Here is a 17,622-nt window from a genome sequence, read left to right as displayed (position 1 = left end):
TGAACTGTCTATTCTGAAATACAGCCCCATTGCTGCCAATCTGAAAAATAAACGAAAATGCGTGACATGTTTAGGGTGTTCGTGATTGTTAATGTGAGCATGATTGGGTTTGTAAAGATGTCTTTGTACTCCCTGCATTTAAATTTAACAAGACAGAGCTTTCTCATTAATTACATCATAATTAATCCCTCATTCTGTGAGGCCTAGTCTCAAGACAACAATACAGTTGATAGTCAAAGCGATTCATAGATCAATATGATGTCAGTGAGTTGTTTGAAATTGTAATGAATAATAATAATGATGATGATAATAATAATAATAATAATAATAATAATAATAATAATAATGTCATTATAAAGAATTGAATTCATTTGGAAATAATACCACAGTTAAGTACTGTGGAATTATATATTATTTTAATGTACCGAAGTACATATGATATTTCCATGCAGATATTTTGCGTCATCATACGATGAAAGAGTAATGGAACAGAGAAAAATTCTCCCCGGTGCCGGGATTTGAACCCGGGTTTTCAGCTCTATGTGCTGATGCTTTATCCACTAAGCCACACCGGATACCCACCCCGGTGTCGGACAGAATCGTCTCAGTCTAAGTTCCAGCTCTTGGGTTCCCTCTAGTGGCCGCCCTCTGCACTACGTCATAGATGTCTATGAACGTAGGACTAAAGTCCACACATGTGCCGAGGTGCACTCGTTATGAGTGACTAGTTGGCCTGGATCCGACAGAATAAGCGCCATCTTAAATCATATCATATATTATTTTAATGTACCAAAGTACATATGATATTTCCATGCAGATATTCTGTGTCATCATACGATGAAAGAGTAATGGAACGGAGAAAAATTCTCTCCGGTGCCGGGATTTGAACCCGGGTTTTCAGCTCTATGTGCTGATGCTTTATCCACTAAGCCACACCGGATACCCACCCCGGTGTCGGACAGAATCGTCTCAGTTTAAGTTCCAACTCTTGGGTTCCCTCTAGTGGCCGCCCTCTGCACTACGTCATAGATGTCTATGAACATAGGACTGAAGTCCACACATGTGCTGATGTGCACTCGTTATGAGTGACTAGTTGGCCAGGATCCGACGGAATAAGCGCCGTCTTAAATCACGAAGTGGATAAAGCATCAGCACATAGAGCTGAAAACCTGGGTTCAAATCCCGGCACTGGAGAGAATTTTTCTCCGTTCCATTACTCTTTCATCGTACTGTGGAATTAGATTATATGAAATTAACTATCTTTGTCTTTATACTCCCCACATTTATTAATCATTCCCATTTCTGTACGAATAATAATAATAAGTGATTAAATTAAAATAAAGTTTAATATTTTTCTTTAAACTTTTACATATTAAAAATGTATTCATTTATGATGTCACATTTGTTTCCCCTTTATGTTTTATCATCCAAGTCCTACTGTGATTAATGATGTCACCACATTAACAGAAAGTGTGACCAGATTTACGTTTCGTTAAAAAAAAAAAAAAAAAAGATAATTCATGGCTCAGTTAATTGAAATACAGATAGAGTCCTGTCGTATTGTGTCAGAGTTTTTAACTTTTCTCATTGTGAGTTTCCTTTTTGAAAAATGCTGGAATATAAATTCCTGAAAATTAACTTAATTTTTACATATATTTATAGAATTTTTTTTGTAGAATATTCTATGTGACAATATCTTATATGCAGGTAAAAGATATTTGGAATAATTTACAGTATAACCTTTCCTTGGGCTCTCATTCCCAACCTAGCATTAATTCTGTTAATTTCTTCTACACTTAGTACATGAAAATAATATGTTCATCACATGTGGTCATGAAAATTATTCAGTGCAAACCTATAACTTGATCATTAAAAATGCATCTGTTTAAAATTAAGTTATTTTATATTAATAAATAAAATGAAGACAATCTGTTGTGCTATTTATAATACATGATGCTACAGTAAGCATTATAGTGACTCTTGGATTATAAACTGTTCATGAAAATTCGACTGAAGCTTGTTAGCTCGTATACCTCTGTGTCTTGTATGTGCGCCTTTCTCTTCCCTTAATTGTCAACACAAACTGTTCTGGATTACTGACAGTTATTAATTTATATATTTTACTTTCTCATTATACTAATTACAGATAAAAACTATTTTAATGATGCAAGTATAGACTTAGAGATTTTTACAGAAATAAACTTTTTGGCATGCTTTTTATCCATTTGTATATCTATGTATGATATTTTGTTCTAAGTTGCTGAAAAAAAAAAAGTTGATTTGAAACTAAGAAGGTGAACTATCAAGTCTTAAGCCATAAAACAACAATTTATTTTAAATTATTTTTTTCTTGTTGATTACTTTCCTTGCATAATAAAGTGATGAATAAAATAACATAGATTGTATCATTCTTTTAGAACAATATCCTTTTACTGCTATGACACTTGACATGCAGGCATGGTACAGTTTTGCATGTACTGCTTCAACACCAAAATACCAAGTCTGCTATGTCTTCATCTGAGTTATGTGTGAGGAATAAATAACCATAAGGCCGATTAACTCTATAGTCTAATGATTTCTGCACTTATTTCTGTACCCAATGTTACATAGGTCTTTTCTCGATCAGAGATAATAAATTTTTAGGCAGAAAAAATCTCAGGTACAGTTTCCAACAGATGAGAAAGTAGGTAGAACACTTTTTAGTAGATTTATTATATATAAAATCCCCCCTTTTTTTTTCTTTCAATAATGAAGATGAATAAGGGCCATGACTAGATCTGCCATTGCTCCTTTCTTAAGAGGATCAGGATACTAAAAGTTGGTGAAAATTGTTTCTAGTTTCTGTTCATTTATATTAAGCATTCGGTGTGAACCAGTTGGTATGTTGATGTTGAATACCCCGTCAGTTTTTAAACATTATTTCTGAACTTAAATGAATACTTGTGCAAGACCTTGTAATGTGAATTGTTTCCTCAAAATTACGTTTTTAAATTTTAAGGTTCATTTTTTCCAGAACGTTACAACTATTGTTTTAAATTTGTTTACAATGAAAAATCAGTATGTTTTGAAAGTAACACAATGTTTTATTAATGTCATCAGATAAAAATGATACAGTTACCAGAATCTCATCATTGAATGAGTTCACGAGCATGTATTTTGTTATTTCTTTGCAGAAGTTCTAAATTTTTGGTACAGTAATTTCAGAAATATGTGTAAAGTATAGAATTCATATAATTATTTAAAATTTGATGTTTACTAATTTTGTTTTATTCATACTCTGAAACAATAGAATATATCGTAATTGTACGTCTTAAAAGAGAGAATACAAGTGTCTCAAAACTACATGGCATAATTTCAGATTTGAGTTCCTCATATGTAGACAATAAAAATAATTTATAATAACATAGAGCTGGAAATGCTTGGTTTCCAAGTTTTGAAGGTCTATCTGTGACACTTACCTGTTCACATCATCTTACAATAAATGTTCAAAATGTCCACCTCTGCATGAAGACAGGTCTCCCATCAACGTCTCATGACCTCATGAAGACAATCCCAAATTCCTGGCATGTTTTGTATTGCGATCCCACATGAAGAAATTCAGTGAGTGTGCCTGGAGGCCAGATAATTGCAGGCACAATGCCATCATGCATAAAGTGTGCTTATTGATGAATGATCAATGGCGTGTTGTCCATGAAATCAAATATGTTTTTCTTCTTCTTCTAGAAAATTTCTGTACATCCACTTCACGAGTTTGTTTGGAAGTGCACAAAACTCGTTAGCCAAGCATTTCTGGCCCTGTGTTGATATAAATTATTTTTATTGCCTTCATATGAGGAACTCATTCTTGAAGTTATGCCTTGTGTTTTTAGACACCCTGTATATTGATTAAAAATTTCACTGGTTCACAGCCTTCTCTATGTAATAATAATAATATTGCTACTGTCATGCTATACGATGACAAATTGACAAATTGAAAATGTAGGCCTATATTAAATAAGATTAGACCAATCAAGAAGAAATAATGATTTACTTGTTAAGTGCTTTGCATTGGAAGCCAACCATTACAAGACTTGGCCTTTTCTACAAGCAGATAAAAAGCCACTGGCTTGGTAGCAATTCAGACTCATGCTTCAAGACTGTACTCTAAGTTGGGTTCAAATCCTGCTTGAGTTGATAGCCTGGTAGGTTTTTCCCAGGGTTTAAGGTAGAAAATAAATAATTGTCGCAAAAATGCACAAATAGAAAATTATACATGTGCAAATTGCGAAAAGCTTTTGCAATATTATAAATAGTTCTACAGAATGATAAAATTAATAAAGTGTGCAGAAACAAAAAAGTTATATAATATGTTTTTTTTTTTTTTTTTTACTTTCAATCGATCTTACTACACTCTAGATATACTTATCTAAGTAAATCATTACACGTAAGTTAGGTATGTTTAGAATCAATTACTGCTGAATTTACATCACATTAACATACATTATTTTATGGGCACTCTAAACATTGAAATTCTTTACGAGTAGACCCTTCAAGATTTATTGTTAGCAGAGTGCCAACTCTTTTTACTGAAAGGCAGTTTCTAATTTTATTCCAGTTTTTACAAGATTCATGGAACCAAATTCTCGTTCACAATTCACAATACGCAATGGAATTATATAAATCAATTAGAAGACATTGTTCACTTAACTTACATGAATGGCACCAACTCTTTGAATCAGTTCGTGAATATCTATTGCTCAATACTTTTTTGAACATTGCCCCTGCCATTAGCATTTCATTTAATTTCAGATTAGTTCAAACACATCTCTGATTTCATTTTCTCCATTATCATCTTCGTTTCTGAAGTCCAATATGGTTGTCGCATTTTTGCACATTTACATTGAAAGTTTGTTGCATTTTTAGAAGTAGAGTAGCAAAATGCAACTGTGGCTTAAACCTGGTTTTTCCTGTTTTCCTCAATAGTATGGTGAATGTTAGATAATCTCATGAAGAGTTGTTGGACTCATCTCACCAAAATAACATTTTGCTATTACTAATCCCATTGATGCTAAATAGAGATAAGAATGCAGTTGATAATGCGTTGTTAAACCTAATTAAAATTAGAAACAAAATTATGTAAATGTATAATGAGAAAGTATGTGTGATATAAATTTCAATCTTTATTTTATTATGCTTTTTGTAATGGAAGTTTAGTAACTGAAACCAGACTCAGAGGTTTCTCTTTTTTTTTTTTCTCCAGGAGTCTGGCTCATGAAGTCAGACACCTTTCAGGATGCTAGTTCACGGGCTCCAGGCCTGTCACTCCACCCATTACCTGTTGCTAATTATATGGGTCAAAGTGTGCCACCTATTTCACCACGTGCAAAGCTCATAGACACAACTCATGGCAAGAAACTCGTCGTATGCAACAAAGAAGTTCCGAAGAATATGCTCAGGGCTATTCGTGCCGTGTGGGTTGACAAGTTTTCAATTAACAAAGCAGCCATTATGTTCGGGGTGTCACAGTCCACTCTGTGGAGATACGTAGGCCTGTTACCTTTATGCTTAGGCAAAACTGAGCTCACGAACTTCATAACATACAGTGTGCCCTCTAATGATGACCACAAGATAACAATGTGTGGTGCTATCAGTCAGTGAGTGACCTTCATTGTGAACAGTTTTTTCGTACAGTACAACTTCGATTATCGCCATGTTTGATTATTGTCATTTCTGCTACCTGTAATAACATTACATTTGATTAGTATCAAAATTATATTAACAAAGGGAAATCGCAATTTGGAAACGTGATGTTTTAATGAAAACCATAAAAAATTATGGGGTTTCAAAAGTAGATTCAAATGCATCTAGGCTATAGTCTTAGATAGTAAACAAATTTTCTGAATAATTGCTTTTGAAGACAGTGTTATTATCAGGTTCCATAATTATTTGTCAATTGCCTTTCTTTTTCACTAAGTCAGCATGGATAACAGATGAGACTAGTAAGCGAGAGGGTTTGGGTTTGTATCTCGATGCTGCTTTAACTTTATTATTTGGTACTGTGTAATGAGTTTTTACATAATCGTGATACCATTACTTTTATTATTGAATTTCACATATGTTTAAACACATTTCTCGTGTGTACTGTGCTATGTATAAGCGAGAAATTCAATAAAAAAAATATGGTTTATTTAACGACGCTCGCAACTGCAGAGGTTATATCAGCATTGCCAGTGTGCCGGAATTTTGTCCCGCAGGAGTTCTTTTACATGCCAGTAAATCTACTGACATAAGCCTGTCGCATTTAAACACACTTAAATGCCATCGACCTGGGCCAGATCGAACCCGCAACCTCGAGCATAGAAGGCCAGTGCTATAAAGAAAAAGTCAGTACAAAGATTGTAACCCGAATCCTCTTGCAATATTATCCATTAAATTATGCTGACTTAATGGAAAGAAACCGAAACTGGCAAATATTTGTGAGATCTGACAATAACTCCTGTTATAAAAAGTCATTAAGTTACATTAAAACTGGCTTACCATCTAAATCTATATCTTTGATGTGTTTCACTCTACTTTAAAAATCCCATAATTTGGTATGCGTTTCGTGAAAATATAACGTTTCCACTTCGTGACTTTCCTTTGTAAGTCATTTCTTATGGTACATTTCTGCTGGGTGACTAACAATCTTATGATTTCGAGAATCAAGATAGATGATATGTGCAAGTGAATGTGACTTCAATTTGAATGTGCTATAGCAGAAAAGGAAGTGACATAGACTTCAGAAAACTTAACTGCACGAGATCACAGAGAAATTCATGCTGCCTACTGGAAAACATGTTTGCCACTTTCTCATTTTTAAAATGAGGATTCATTCTTGAAAAATAGGTAGCGAGACAAGTCTTTGTAGGTAATAAATTGTTGAGAGAGAAGGAAAGTGTATGTGTGTAAGAGAGTGAGAGAAATTAAATAAGTATGCGTTCATTCACAATGGGGGCGTATTTCAGATGACGCGAGCTTCAGTTGAGATGACGCCCCCGTCAATCTAACAACAACCAGCATCAATCCCCTTCCTCACCCCTCATAGTCACACTTGATACCTTGTAACTGGCCTGTAACTGAAGCATGACATAGCCTGCTTCAGCTACACTGTCAAAACATTTTCTCATGGCCTATTTCGCAATCTCACTCTGCAACAGAAGCTTCATGGCAGTGCGTTTCAGCTACTGGCACACTGTCGAAACATATCGCGTAATTCTTAATAAAGCTTAAATGTTATTGATAAAATTCCCTTATCAGAATTATTCTACAGTATTATTTAAATAATATAATTATATGCTTCAGTTGCTTCATACCAGAGACCGCCACTAGCATCCTGCTCTTTCGAAATGCTTTGAGTCAGAAGGCTTAGCCAAATCCTGGGACATCACTGTTGACTTAGATGACTCATCATTATTCTATAAACGTATTTGCGTAGTTTTATTTTATATGTAATAAAATGGCTCAGAGAAAATTGCGATGAATATGAAAATAGAGAAGTGATTAAAAATATTACTTATTTAATATAAATTAATTGTTTTCAGTGATTTCAAAGTAGATAAGCGAATTGTGGAATATTCCATGCATATAAATTCCAATGAAAATGTAACTTAAAAATTTTACACCATTAGCAGTGCTTAAACATTTAAAAGCAATGAAGCTCTTTTGTTGTTAAGATTTCATTGACCACACAGAACAAAAATAACAGTCTTTGGAAAAAAAATTTCAGTAATTTTATCAGTTTACTGAATTTTTTAAATGAGACTTCATTTGAAGATGGTGCAAGAAATTTGAATGATTAAATATAATTCGTTATTTTAATAAATATAATTTTGATGAGGGACAGTATTTCTTGTAATTTACCGTGGAATTGAGTAGTTTTGACCAGAAATAAATTTAAGTTGCTATAATAAGTACTATATGGATTCTATTTTCAAAATAATTTACATTTTTTTTATTAGTTTTTAAGAGTTTGTGTTTGGTTTAAAACGGCTATATAATTGTGCATTTTACTATAAAAGAACACAACAAATTTTTTGTAGTTGCAAATTAAAAAAAATATGACTGCATAACATTTCTGTCTACTATGTATAAAATGTCTGCAGTATATCATATTACAGTATTACTTCTACCCTGAATATTATGCTACGAGATTAATGGAATTAAATTATATCCAGTTTTGACATTAATTTACTAAAATTCTTAAAATTGCACTAGTTTTGAATGAACTTCATTATCTTTTCCCGCGTATGATTTTCCACTTCATAATTATGTAAAATATACAGAGGACGTATTAAGGTATTGTAAAAAAATCGTCCTCACAAAATACACAATTACCACATCCTTGATATCAGAAAAGAGGCTTTTGGCATGTCATTTGTCTGTCTGTCTGTCTGTCTGTCTGTCTGTCTGTCTGTCTGTCTGTCTGTCTGTCTGTCTGTCTGTCTGTCTGTCTATCTGTCTGTCTGTGTACAGTGATTTCTTTTAAGAATCTGGTATAGATAGGTTACTTGTAAAGTTCCTCAGAAGAGTTTCTAGCCTAACAATGTACCTACGAAAGAAGACATTAATACATTTCATGGGGAATATTGTATCAATCGTCTTTTCAAAGAACTTACTATAACTGTAGGCCTAACCATTGAGCTACCATGGTGTTCTCTGAAGAGCATGACATAATGGAAAAGGCGTATTTTCATCCATACCATTGCAGATCTACCATGAATTGTGGTCCTGGATAAAAATGTGCACTGAAGGCAAAACTTGTGACTTATTAGTGAACAATATTTGCTCCCATTGATGTATTGTGCAGCCACAGTGTTCTCTCACATAAAGCAGTCAGGCCTGATCCCTACCTCCTTATTTGGGATCCTACAATATTTCCCTGAACCTCTATACAGTTTTGCAGCTTATGAAGTCCATAGTTGTCAACACTTCTGCAACATAATGAATGGTGCACACAACAGCTATTACAGCATCTTCAGGACTTAATGGCATGTTTACTGTTCAAAACTGATTTTAAAACTAAAACTATCAGAAATCCATTTCATTAAGAAAAAAAAAAAGAATGCCACCAGATTGTTGAAGAGTAAAGTTGCACAACTTCCAGCATGAACAGTTTTCAGATATAGGGAGGAATCATGTGAGGAAAACCACACAAACAATGTCATAAACCACACTCAAATGCATTATCTATATCTATATATATATATATATATATATAATTTGAACTGGTAATGGAAATTACGGGAAAACGGCTGAACGGATTTTAATAAATGACCCCTCATTTTGAAGCTTGGAACCCAAAGTTTTTCGGAAAAATAGTAGTTTTCAGTGAGATGTCAATTTTTCAACACAATTTTCCTATTTTTCCAAATCCATCTGTCGGCAGTTTTGAGAACTAGCTAATTGCATTCAGGAGAAGTGACGCGAGCATCAAGTCGGCCGTGTTGCATTTCAGAATGAAACAAAACACACACTAAAGTAAACAATATTTCACGAAGGCCATGATCTGCAAGAATGCTGACATATTTAGAGCTCAAATTAAATTGGTTATTAAAAACTTAACTTACTAAAAATAATTTACAGATTCGATTCTGTGGTGTGTAATTTTCTGGGTACAGCTGTGTATTGGATGTTAAAAACTACAAAACTTGAGGTGGTTTGATGATATTATTACTATTAGAAATGAAATATTATTGTAGTTAATGCCGTGATGTGACCATTTTTCATTAATTATACATATTCATGCTATATTGATGATATGGAAGTGAAACGTTTTGAGGTTATATAAGTAGATGTAGAGAATAACTTAAACTAGATTTTGATTTCTATAATTTACTGAGTGGCGGCTATATAGTATATATAGTATACGTTACTGAAAGCTATAAAACTTACGTAAGATAATAATATTATTAAAAATCAAATATTTTTATAGTTATTAATCAAGTGGGGTTGGGTCTTTTTCATATATGTATTTAACGGCGGTGTGGTGAAGATATTTATATGCGTGGTTCTCTTCAGTACTGGCTCGAGAGAGGGTATCTTTCATTATTACGGAAGCAAATAACTTTCAAAATGTCTGGTATTCTTCATTGAAAATAAATCTGAAAAATGTTTATTTGAACGTTTAATGAACTTAGTTTGCAGCATTTGCTGCACAAGCCACTAGTCTTCTTATAAAATGAAGACAAAACCTTTCCTATGAGACAAAAAATCAAAAAGTGCTAAATGTAGGTTAAGTAGACAACTACACATAATTTTTTTTTAACTTTTATCATGTGTTGCGTTTTTTGTGCCAGTTAGTGTATATGAGTGTTTGATACAAGATTACGTAAAATATGTTCAATTAGTTACTGTCTAAAATGTATAAGAAACTATGTGCCATTTATATAAAACATAAACTTTTTATTTTATAATGCTTAATAATATAAGAAATGTGGTCAGATTTACTTATTTTATGGTATAATTTTGTTCAAAGTAAAAGCTATATGTTAATAAGCAATTGGATCGAGCGTTCAGAATGTTTTTTCTCCATAAGATGAGTTCAGATGATTCGAATATTGTCCTTTCAACTGTCACAGTTCTCAGGAACAAATAAATGGCGATAATCGAAGTTCTACTGTATTTTCCTTTGTACAAGTCAGGTTTCCTGATTTCCTTATACCGGTTCTTTACTACAGTGAGTCCAAGTGAATGTTTTCATTGTAAATAATTGATTAAATGGCGATCTTACTCGTGTTAATTGTGTAAGCATGTGCAGCTTACAGCTGTTTCGGTGCTTCTTCACACCATCCTCAGAGCCTACTAGATCTCAGCGTCATCTCGAACTTCGCTGCCTGTTGTGTGCGTGCGTTCAATTGTTGAAAAGTGTTGAATTGTGGTGTCAAATAGTGTGTGTGTTCTGAAATTGATCTGTGTGTTGAGAATTTGATCCAGGTGTGTTTTGGTGTGTCTGTATATTTCATGTTGTTGTAGTTTGTTGAGTTTTTGGTTTTTGGGTTGTATGTGTAGGATTTCCATGTCTGTATTTATGTTATTGTATGTGTGGTCAGCATTAGTTATGTGTTCGGCATATGTAGATCCTACACATACAACCCAAAAACCAAAAACTCAACACACTAGAACAATAAGAAATATACAGACACACCACAAAACACATCCAGATCAAATTCTCAACACACAGATCAATTTCAGAACACACACACTATTTGACACCACAATTCAACACTTTTCAACAATTGAACGCACCCACACAACAGGCAGCGAAGTTCGAGATGACGCCAAGATCTGGTAGGCTCTGAGGATGGTGTGAAGAAGCACCGAAACAGCTGTAAGCCGCACATGCTTACACAATTAACATGAGTAAGATCGCCATTTAATCAATTATTTATATTCAAGTGTTAAAAGTAGTGTACGAAAGATAAAACATATTTTCATTGTTTCTGTTCACCAACTGGTGGCAGGTCTCCCCTACTACTTCCGCTGTTTGCATGTGAAAACTCACAGCACTTCATCGAATTAAAACTTAGGTACTATGTTATATTAATAACATGTATGGTACTCACCCTCCTCACAGTAGCTGCTGGAAGTATTGTGTGATATCTAATTCACAGAACCTGCTTCATTAAACCTAGTCACTAAATTTAGTATTGTTTTTCTACATAATGGCCAGCCAGGAAATTTATGTTGGAAGTTTTTCATTGTTCTGCCACACAATTTATTTACGTTTTCAAAATGTGTACATGTTCATGCACTGAATATGTATCCATTACAAAACATAGCACAACGTAAGGGAATAAATTGCACTTATTCTCAGCTGACTCACTGCGTGTCTTTACTGCTGGCTGTCAAGGACAGACTGGCATAGCTAACACGTGGAGCAGTCAGTCTTGTAGGAAAACAATGCTAAATTTACTGAATAGGTTTAATGAAACAGGTACTGTGAATGATGCGATATGAATTACATATCACACAATATGGGCAACACTTCCAGCAGTTACTGTGAGAGGGTGAGTAAAGTTCTGACTCTATCTGTGTGTTCCAGTGACGTCAGCGCAGTAGGGAGATGTTTTACTATAACCTATAACAAAAATATCAGTTCAAGTGCTCACACTTGGCATTGGTTTGAGAAAAAGAGTTGAACTCTTTGTGAGAGGAAAGTGGGCTTCATAAACTAATCTTAGAGCTTCATGCTTTTTCTTATTTTATTTTAATATATATATATATATATATATATATATATATATATATAATTATATATCATCATCATCATCATCATCATCATATGCACTACAGCCCTGGTCGGGCCTCGGCCTCCTTAAGGATTTTCCTCCACGACTCCCTATTCCTTGCCACCATTCACCAGCTCTTGACTCCAAGCTAACTCACATCTTCAATTATTCCATCCATCCATCCATCATAATTTGTCTCCCCCCACACTTCTTCTTTCTTCTGGTTTATACTCAATGACTCGCTTAGGGATTTCACTATTATCCATTCTGTATACATGTCCAGCCCAACGCAATCTTGCGACTTTCATGGCTGTAACAATGTCTGGATATCCATAAAGTTGGTACAACTCATGATTGTACCTAGTTCTCCATTCTCCCCCTTCGTTTATGGGTCCGTATATTTTGCGCAATATCTTTCTTTCAAACTAGCCCAATTTATTGATGTCAGATTGAGACAGGGTCCAAGTTTCACATCCATACATTAACACTGGCCTTATCAATGTACAATATATTTAACTTTATTTCAATCGGTAATTATGTATGGAATTATAGGATGGGGTAGCTCATTTAAATCCAATTTTAATCCACTTTATTTATTACAGAAGAAAATAATTAAAATATGTCTTCATAAACCTATTGATTTTCCATCTCAAAATTTGTTTCTAGACTTTAATGTAATTAACATAAGACAAATTTATTATATTGTATTAATAAAATTCATACATACAAATCGAAATAATTTTGAATTGTATTCTCATAGTTATGAAACAAAAGGTATGAATTCTTTAAGATTGTTTGAACCAAAATGCAACACTGGAACAGTATTTAATCATAGTAGTAATTTAGGCCCAAGAATATATAACAAATTTATATTTAAATATCCTAATCTTGTCAATTCTAATAGTTCTAGTACTAAATTTAAAAAGTTATGAATGGATTTTATAAAAATTGAAAAATTGTAAATTTAAATTTATATAAATTTTATATACTATAATTGCACAGTAGACATAAGACAAATTGTATTGTATAATTATTAATTTCAATTCAGGAATCCGCCCCTGAGCACGAGTTCTACTCTTTCAGGGGCGAGCTAAAGTTTTTCTGTATATATTATATTTTATGTTACAATTATTAGCAAATAATAAATAAATAAATGTTTTATATATTTTACATTTAGATTTAAAGATAAGTAATTTGGATTTAAAATGTCTTAGCAATCCATAGTAGCATTTATTCACGATCAGTATTCTTGTATTTATCTCAATATATCTGATATTTAAAATATAACTTTCTTTCTCCCTTTTTTTTTTTCCTCTTTTTTTTAATTTTAACAATTGGAATGTGGTAGAGTGGCAGAGTACTGTTCTTTACACGTGCAGAGTCTTTCATTCCTGTATTTCATACTTCTCCCTTGTACAACAACAGCTTCAGAACGCACAGAAAAAGTGTCTGAACTGTTACAGAATATTGTTAATATAACATAGTATATAAGTATTAATACAGCAAAGTGGCGTGAGTTAGCGGTTGCAAGCAGTGGCGGTACATAAAAAAAACACTGGAAACATTCACTGGCCCTCACTGCAATATGTTGCTATGATACACACATGATGTAAAGAAGGTGAAACTCATATGATGGTGAACTGTAATTATAACTGTATTTAATAGGTGAACATCATGCAACGCTTGAAGAATTAATGCTTTATTTTAATTAGACAAGCCCTGGGACAGGTGCTTACTGCTCCATGTTTTTCGTTGACAGACTATGCACCAACGTTCCGGCAGACAGGAAGTCGTTCGGTTCTCACCTCTCTCTCCCAACGCAAAACGCAAATATTTAAGTTGCGAAAAGGAACAACTCAAAACTTTTTACAAGCCATTGAAGAAGTTCGCAGTGGCAAATGTAGCTTTCTAGCAGCGGGTAAGAAGTATGGAGTGAGCCATATGACTCTGTACCGGTACTATTTGAGCATGGGATACCCAGTGAGCTCTAGACCTAATCAGTATGCTGATCCTACATACAGGTATCCTTATCAGCAGGCAGCGGATTTTTTCGATCCCAATATTGAACATTAGATGGATGTCATTCAACTCACTGCTGTGCTTCCTCCATACGCCAAGGAATGCGACATTTTGTTGCTATGTAAAGACCGAAAATCCGCTGTCTGCTTATCAGTGAAGTTGGTGCACAAATTTTGAACTCGTGTTTGACTATTTTGAAAACGACTATAGTGAATTTGATATCTGGAATTATTTAGTAATTTTATATATATGTATGCAAATGTTCTAGTGAACTAGTACAGGATTTGGGGTTATGTTCTTGGGAAGTAAATAAAATTGTTCAGATACCATTTTTAACGAAGAAAGAAATAAATACGAAACAACTATTTGGAACTGTCAGATTCTTTTCGAAACATGCAATACTTTCATGATGCTACAGTAGATTTCTCCACAATGCAATGTTGCCAACCAGTACCATCCATTGTCATGTGAAACTGTTGCAACTTTTATACTGTCTAACTCCGTGCTAAAAATTAATCAACAGATGACTGAAAATATCTAATAAACTCTTAAAGTAATATATCGACGGTGTTTAGGTAAAAGGACTTAACCCTAATTTTTTAAATGTGACTTTTATGCTGTAATTAGTGTAAATAGTTAAAATTTAATTACAAAACATGAAGCTATATTTTTTTGACAGTTATGTTTACAGTCCTTTATATAAAGTAACTAATAATAATGTGTTAAAATTTAATTACAGCTCTTTCTGAAAAATGTTTCTTTTGTGGGATGAGTCCTTTTAAGGTGTTAGGTACAGCTTACAGCAGTAAAATTTAGGAAATATTCAACATTTATTTCCTCCATTACTGTATCTTGTACAATAATGAAAATTAGTAAGTGTAAAACACTGTCCTTCTGCTATATGAAAAAAAATATATATATTTTTACGATTTAAAAAAATTATTTATATTTTTTTCAAATTCAAAATGTTGGTAGTTCACTGTGCAGTGATGAAGCATTTCCCTCATAACTCAAAAACTATCCAACATTCTGTGATGAAATTTTTGTGTGTATTTGTGCATGTCATATCTACAATATGCTGCAAAATCACTTCTGTACCTTTGATAGATTGTGTGATAAAAATTATATTCCTTTTAAAAAGTGGTCAAATATCTGTATTTTCTTCTAACACAAAATAAAAAAAATATATATTATTTATTAAGGAATATAGTTGAAAGAGCTTGATATTGTAGACATGAGTTTCAGCAATAAAGTAAAAGAGAGAGAACATGAAAAAGATAAAAAGTTTATGAGTTATGAGGGAAATGCTTCATCACTGCACAGTGAACTGCCACCATTTTGAATTTTGAAAAAGAAAAATATAAATAATTTTTATTTTAATCTTAAAAATATTTTTTCATATAGCAGAAGAACAGTGTTTTACACATACCAATTTTCATTATTGTACAGTATACAGTAATGGAGGAAAAAAGTGTTGAATATTTCCAAAAATTTTACTGCTGTAAGCTGTACCTAACCACTTAACTGAACACAATCGATATTATAACGAATTGTTAGTTGCTTCTGATAAGAAGTAAAGCATATTCCTTCCAATATTAATAAACATGATTAATAAATAAACTGACCTACATACCATTTTCAATGATTTAGTACCAGTATTTTGATTTTGCTATGCCCTAGCCATTCCATCATTTTATTAAAAACTTTTTTTTGTAAAAACTTTTAAAATATGCTGAAATATTAATTTGTCAATTCTAACCTGAAATAAACTTACATTTATCTGCTATTATAAATACCAGTAATTCGTGGAACCATGGTAGAGATTTCTTATAACCATTGATTGAGGTGTGAAGTTTATTCTTTGTCTACCAGGAAGTTGTGCATCTGTAGAAAGAATATTTTTTGTTAGGAATACAATATTGTCCAAGGAGAAATCCTGATTAAGTGTTGAAGCAGTGAGACCTGTGCCAAATGTAAGACAAAATTGTGAAATTGAGTGTGATAGGTTTTGTGACAAGGTATTGAAAGACTGAAATTTGTTACATAAATTAACATAATCAGGAAAAGATTTTGTGATCACCCTGTGTATATACAATAACAATAATTTCAGTGCCCTGTTAGTTAGAAATGGCATGGCTGAACCTAACTAGATTAGATTAGATACAACAATCAATGGTCGATAATTATTGATAAAAACGAGATCTCGTTTGTTACCACATGCGCAGTTGGAAGTTGAGCATAAGTTAATGAAAGCTTCACTCAAAAATGTTAAGGAAAAATTTGTTCATGAACATCAGTCGTCAACAATGTTAATAAAATCTGGTTTAGATGCACCTGTATTCACTTATTCATTCAACATGTGCTCATTGGTTTATTCTGAAGAGCTGCAGTATTTTCACTGTACAGAAGCTACATTATATATTATTTTATGCTCGACCATGCCGAAATGTAGTAATTATACACCTGGTAGCAGCCCTTTAATGGACCTCATTAAAGTACACCTATTCATTAAAGTTCAGGTGTTCTACCAATCAGAAAACACCATTGTAGCAATATGAAAGCGCAAGTATCGATTATTCTCGGATATGCAATCGAAAGACAACTAGCGAAACGTCACAGAAGCTTGAAATCCAATACTGTCGCAGAAGGTTATGTTCTGTTACTATAATAATTAGCGTTAATTGTAAATAATATTCAAATAAATTCAATTTGTCATCTCATTTTTCAATGTCTAAATCAATTTCAAGGTTGTATCAAGATTAATGTTTATTTTACTCTCTAGATTATATCAAGGTCAATGACATTTGTTTCTCGGAAAAAATCAATACTTTCGCGTCTGCGCACATCTCACAATTTACGAGATATTGCACAAGGTCAGTTCCGCTCCCCAGTCAGATAAGAATAACATGAATACTTATGAATAATTTCAAGTTAGAAATATGGTCGAGCATAAAAAGTCGTATGAAACTTGCCTATAATGGTAATTAAGACGCTCGTATGAAAATTATGAAACTCGTTTGCACTCATTTCATAAACATACTCGCGTCTTAATTACTACCATTATAGGCTCATTGCATAATGTACTAATTATTATCTAAAATTGGCCTCAAGAAAATATTAAAATCATTGTAGATGATGGGAAAAGCATGCCACAGCCTCATTTTGTGTACTTTCAACAAGGTGGCTGAGGCACATACGTCTGTTTTATAGAAATGATGAATTATTGAAAGTTGCAGTGGTAATGTAAGAAAAACTATGTAGATAACTGATCAGGCAGATCAAATTCTGGAACTTCCTTTTCCCCACCGTCAGAGGAGCTATCAGAGAGCATTCTTTTATCAACATAAAGTTTCTCCTG

General features: G+C 33.1%; 1 protein-coding gene and 1 non-coding gene across 2 annotated transcripts in view; one reads left to right on the top strand and one right to left on the bottom strand.

The window, feature by feature from the left end:
* Positions 1-17,622, top strand: part of BtbVII (BTB-protein-VII) — a 67,919-nt gene that overhangs the window by 36,590 nt on the left and 13,707 nt on the right. The gene's annotated exons all lie outside the window — the stretch shown is intronic.
* Positions 869-940, bottom strand: TRNAY-AUA (transfer RNA tyrosine (anticodon AUA)). The gene has a single exon. It is a non-coding gene; the product is annotated as a tRNA-Tyr (tRNA).

The sequence above is a fragment of the Periplaneta americana genome, chromosome 7 (genome assembly GCF_040183065.1).
Source record: "Periplaneta americana isolate PAMFEO1 chromosome 7, P.americana_PAMFEO1_priV1, whole genome shotgun sequence".
NCBI lineage: Eukaryota > Metazoa > Arthropoda > Insecta > Blattodea > Blattidae > Periplaneta > Periplaneta americana.
This window is presented reverse-complemented; position numbering and strand designations above follow the sequence as displayed.